Raw genomic sequence first — 5120 nt, forward strand, 5'->3', positions numbered from 1 at the left:
GGTAAGAGAGGCCCATTGGACTTGCAAACTTTATATGCCCCAATATAGGGGAATGCCAGGGCCAAAAGAATGGGAAAGGGTGGGTAGGGAAGTGGGGGGTGCTATGGGGGACTTTTGGGATAGCATTGGAAATGTAATTGAGGAAAATATGTAATAAAAATATTAAAAATTAAAAAAAAAAAAGATACCCAAGGAAGCAAAGATGCTTTGTCCAGAGGACTCCAGGGAGCCTCCTGGCCTACCTGCCTGGGTGTTGACTCGGCCCAAAAATTCTTTTTCCAAACCACACAAACTACTGTCTTGGTCTTTCTGTGGTAGCTCTAACGCAATCTCAAGACTGGGGATAGTGTACACAATGGGAAAAGATCTCTCACAGTAGTCCGAAGCATCTAAGATCAAGACACTAGCAGATGAGGAGCCTGGTGAGACTTCTTGGTGCATCTCATTCTTCTCATGCCAGCCTTCAGTTGGAGGAAATGACAGATCCCCACAACATTATGCTCTGAGAGCACCCCCAGGTGAAGGGACTCTGCCCCAGAACCTAAACACACCCTAAAAGCCTCTCTTTCTATACCAGCACCCCGGATGAGGATTGCAGCCTCTGGATTTGGAAAGGGACAGAAACTTTCAGACCATCACAGCCTCATCCTCTTCTCAACCAGCAGGCTTGAAGTAATACATGTTCCTCCTCACCAGTCCTTCAGGGTTTTGTTCACTGTTTCCCAGAGCAGAAGAGTGAGAGGTACTTCAACGGCTGAGAGATGCGTTTTGCTGAAGTCAGCATGCACGTGGAAGTGGACAGGAAGGGTCTTGTCCAAAGTAGCTGGTGAGTCCAGGATGAAGCATGCCTTCTCTCTACTCCCAACAGCTCTGAGATACTCTAGGGTTGGGTCCCCCCACACTCCCTCAAATGACTGCTGGCTGCAAAGCCTTCTTCTCTGTATGGCATGGGAAAGCTCAGATCCCACACATGGCGGGGTTGGCTGGGGCAGCCTCAGCCTTAGAGTCATTCTGGATCCCTTAATAGTGCCCTCTACTTCCAAGAGAGGAAGAGAGCTATCTCAGGCCTGTCACCTTCCCCTGGGTGTCAGAGCCTGGTGCTGCGGGGTCCCTTCTAAAACCCAGATGGTTTCTGAACCAAAACCGTTGGGCGCATGGGGGGGAATTCCTTTGTGCCTGATTTTTCTCAACTTTTCTACCAAGTGGAAGTCTCTCTCGCTGCCGCAGGGCTGCCAGGGAAGATAATAGGAGGCTATAAAATTCCTTCTAAGTATAAAAGCATGTTGTTGTACATAATAATTTCGATGGCCATTAGGTTTTTTTTCAGAGTTGCTTGGGAAGTGGTGGTTTACCCAAATTTCTGAGCTTGGGATAATTAAAGAATAATTAAGCTGTCTTGCCCCGGGCACCTGGGCATCAGTGTTAGACACACACGGAGCAAGGTTAAGCCCAAGTGCTGGTTTACTCTGGAAAATGACAGGCTTGTTTTGCAAGGTGTAATAATTTCATTGCTGCAGACTGGTGGAGCTGAGCTCTGCAGTGATGAAACGCCAGTTCACATCGCTCATCGACCCCAGAGTTTTTCTTTCATGCTGGATAGCTGTTAAAATCAAAGTCTGTAATGGCCCAGGAATGTTTAATTCTTTACATATGGGCACTGTTATCTTTACACTCTTGATTATTTTCTTAATCTACTTTCCAGCTTACTTATTTTATCAGCTGAAAAGCTGGAAAATATTCTTATGATTGAATACTTCGCTGTTTATTATTTTACTTATTTTTCTAGCCAAACCCTATGATAACATTCTAATTTGATAATGTTCCATTAAACACATTAATAGACGATGGGAAAACCCAACAATTAAGGAATGTTTTAGTAGTTTTTAGTCAAATGCATCCTCTAGCATAAAAGCACTTTTGTTTAGATTTTCAGGCATTTGGTACATCGGTGACAAATGATTTATACTCACGAGCTCAAAGACTATCAAATGCGCACATTTGGAGGAGCATACACTGGAAGAGATGTCACATGAATAATGTTCGAAAGCAGCATTATTAAAACAGAACTCATATGGGCCCTGCATGGTGGCACTTGCTTCCATCCCAGCACTCAGGAAGATGAGGAAAAAGGGTGGCCACACATTCAAGCCTAGCCTGGACTACAAGACAAGACTTTGTATTGAAATAAAACAATAACAAGCAGGCAAAGAAAGCAAACAAGCACACAACAACAGGAAGCCGCTGAAACCCCGAGTCTAACTCTTGTTACACCCACAAATCCCTTAGCTTGCCTTCGTTTCTACTGTGAATTGAGAATAATACAGGAAATAATGTCAGTTTGCCACACTGGTGTCAACACGGTCAACTCTGCCCAGAGACTTTTGAAGATGTGTCAGAATTTGGGCTCTAAGCACACTTCTTCCACAATAAAACCAACTTATCTGCCATTTCATGTCTAACTAAATTGGATCTTACATTTATTTTTTGTATGCATAATGAGTGTTCTCTTGTTCTGTCTCTCTAGGTCTCTCTGTCTCTCTGTCTCTCTGTCTCACTCTCTCTCTCTCTCTCTCTCTCTCTCTCTCTCTCTCNCACACACACACACACACACACACGTAGAGTTCAGAGGAACTTGTGGGAGTTTCTTTTGTCCTTCTACCATGTGGGTACCTGGTTGTTAGATTTGGCCACCAGCCCTTGCTCACTGAGCAGTCTTGCCAGCCCTTATAAATATGTGGAGTGTAATGAACTACTGTACTGTTAGGATTTACGTTACTGCTTTTGTACGGTCAGCATTGCAATCAGGAAGACAGAAAACCCGAATAACTATTTGTTTGCTCGGCTAAGGAGACATTGCTGTGAAGATAATCACACAAACCCACCCTGAACAACAAATCATATATTTGGCTTTCCTAAAAGCTGGGATTTATTTTGTGCATTTCTATTTCCTCCATGTTCTATTTTTAGTAACAAAACTATTCCAAGATTCACGTTTTAACTTTTTGTTTTTTGTTTTGTTTGTTGTTTGTTTTTTTGTTTTTGTAAAATAGCTATAGAGGCCGTGAGCATCTATGCTCCACTCTAAAAATAAAAAGTGAGAGATCCCCAAATCAGTAAGACTGAGTAATAGTGTTGCTGAATCCTGTCCCTGGGAGAGATGTAAGTACCGTGCACCCCTCTTCCTAAGGAGCCAATGACAAACTGAGCCTCGATTCCACCAGAGTTCAAGCAGAGAACTGGTGAGGTCACCACACTTACAGAGTGGTGGGTGGGAAGCTTTGATGCTGGGGAGGCAGAGAGTGAGAGAATGCTTCCCTTCTGATCATCTCTATCCTGAGCAGAGATTCACTCTTTCACCGTTACGTATTGTGATTACTGTAGACATTAAACCTTCCACCTAAAGGCATTCTGGCCCTGTGTTTATATTTTTCTACAGGACATGTGTACAAATACCAGCTAGGACAGACGGGACTCCTTTTTGCACATTCAATCACTTTTTTTATTAGCATTAGACACCTTGTGGTACTGGATTTCTGAGCCTGCTTTCCTGCTAACTTATATGCATTGATGCATTTACCTTGTCACTTCCTACATGGAAGGATTTTCCCATGTTCACTTGACAGGTGCAGCCTTCTTGTACTTTCCCCTCACTGTGTCCAGGCCACAGACACCTACATTCCTAGAAGAGACTGAAGCAGAGAAAATGCCTACTGATAGCTTAGTGCCCAGTAAGGATTTGTTGAATGAATCAATAATTGAATGAATAAATGAATGAATGAAAAATCATGTGACTTATTATTTGGCTTCAGTCTCCACCCTCAGCAATACTTTCACGTGGACAAAATTAATAAAGAGGATAGTGTCTTCTCAAAGCCTCTAACATCATCCTGCTTGTAGATGTGTCCCTCCCTCTGTGGCCACGTGGCACTCCCTCTGTGGTCACATGGCTTTCTCTGTCTGTGGTCATATGGCCTCTGTTTGTGGTCATGTGGCTTTGTCTGTGGTCATGTGGCCTCTGTGGTCACGTGGCTTTCTCTAAGCGTCTTTATCCTCACTTGGTATTTCACTCTTTGCAAAAGCAATTCCAGTTATATTATATTGGGACTCACTTTAATCACCTCATATTGACGTGCTAACCTCCCAAGACTGTTTCCAGAGCAAGTCGTGCCAGGAGCAAGGACTTAGTGTGTATCCTACAGGAGGACACAGTTCAAGCTCCCCAACAGGCTTTTTCTTACCAGACGTGAATGTGCTTCCAATCCTTCTCAAATAACACGGACAGCAGACCTGACAGCAGCAGTATGTGTCAAGCACTGTGTGACGTGAAAAAAATGACCTCCCAGGCTTTGAGAGGCTTACCTTCAAGAAAGCGCTTGTTCCAAACAAGCTGACCACAAAACGTACCAGAAAAACCTTAGAAGAAACAGTCTCTGCGCCTTTAAAAAGTTACAGACCAAACTTAGCAGGATTTTCAAAAGATATGAGAAGATGAAAGACGGAGCACATGATAATTATCTCTCATGATGTAGTAAGGCCTCCACGGCCAGAGGCCCTCGGGCTGGCCTGTTATTATGCCACGCTTGAATTATTGTGTGTGAGGAATTCTGGCCCAGCTTCAGTTTGGATGCTCTGGGATTGCTGTGGATGCAGCCTGATATCTGTACAATAGTGGGAGGTTCACAAAGGATACACACACATAACGCTGGGGTTTGAGTGGAGGGCACATAGAGAAACAACAAGGGCAGAGACCATTATACTTAAAGAAGAAATGCATATTAGGAAATGCTAGGAACGTAACGTAAGGGAGAAATGTTACTAACCACAGACTGAGCAAGTTAGGAGATAGAAAATGTATGACGACTTTTATTTTGAAGGGAAAAATAAGGAAATGGGAGATAACTATTGGAAGCTAAAGGGAAAAAAAGGAAGAAAGTGTGTGTGTTGGGGGGCTCTCTGTGTAGCCACAGGTCTGAGGGGAACTGTCTGCGACAAGTGGTGTCTCTAAGAGTGAGAATTTATTGGGAACTTCTTGACATGCTCACAACTGCAAGCTTTAGCCTCTGCTCCGTAAGGATCCTGAAAAAAACTCGTGCTGTGGGCAGATGTGAGGGTGTTAATTA

This window comes from Mus caroli, chromosome 8, assembly GCF_900094665.2.
Source record: "Mus caroli chromosome 8, CAROLI_EIJ_v1.1, whole genome shotgun sequence".
Lineage (NCBI taxonomy): Eukaryota > Metazoa > Chordata > Mammalia > Rodentia > Muridae > Mus > Mus caroli.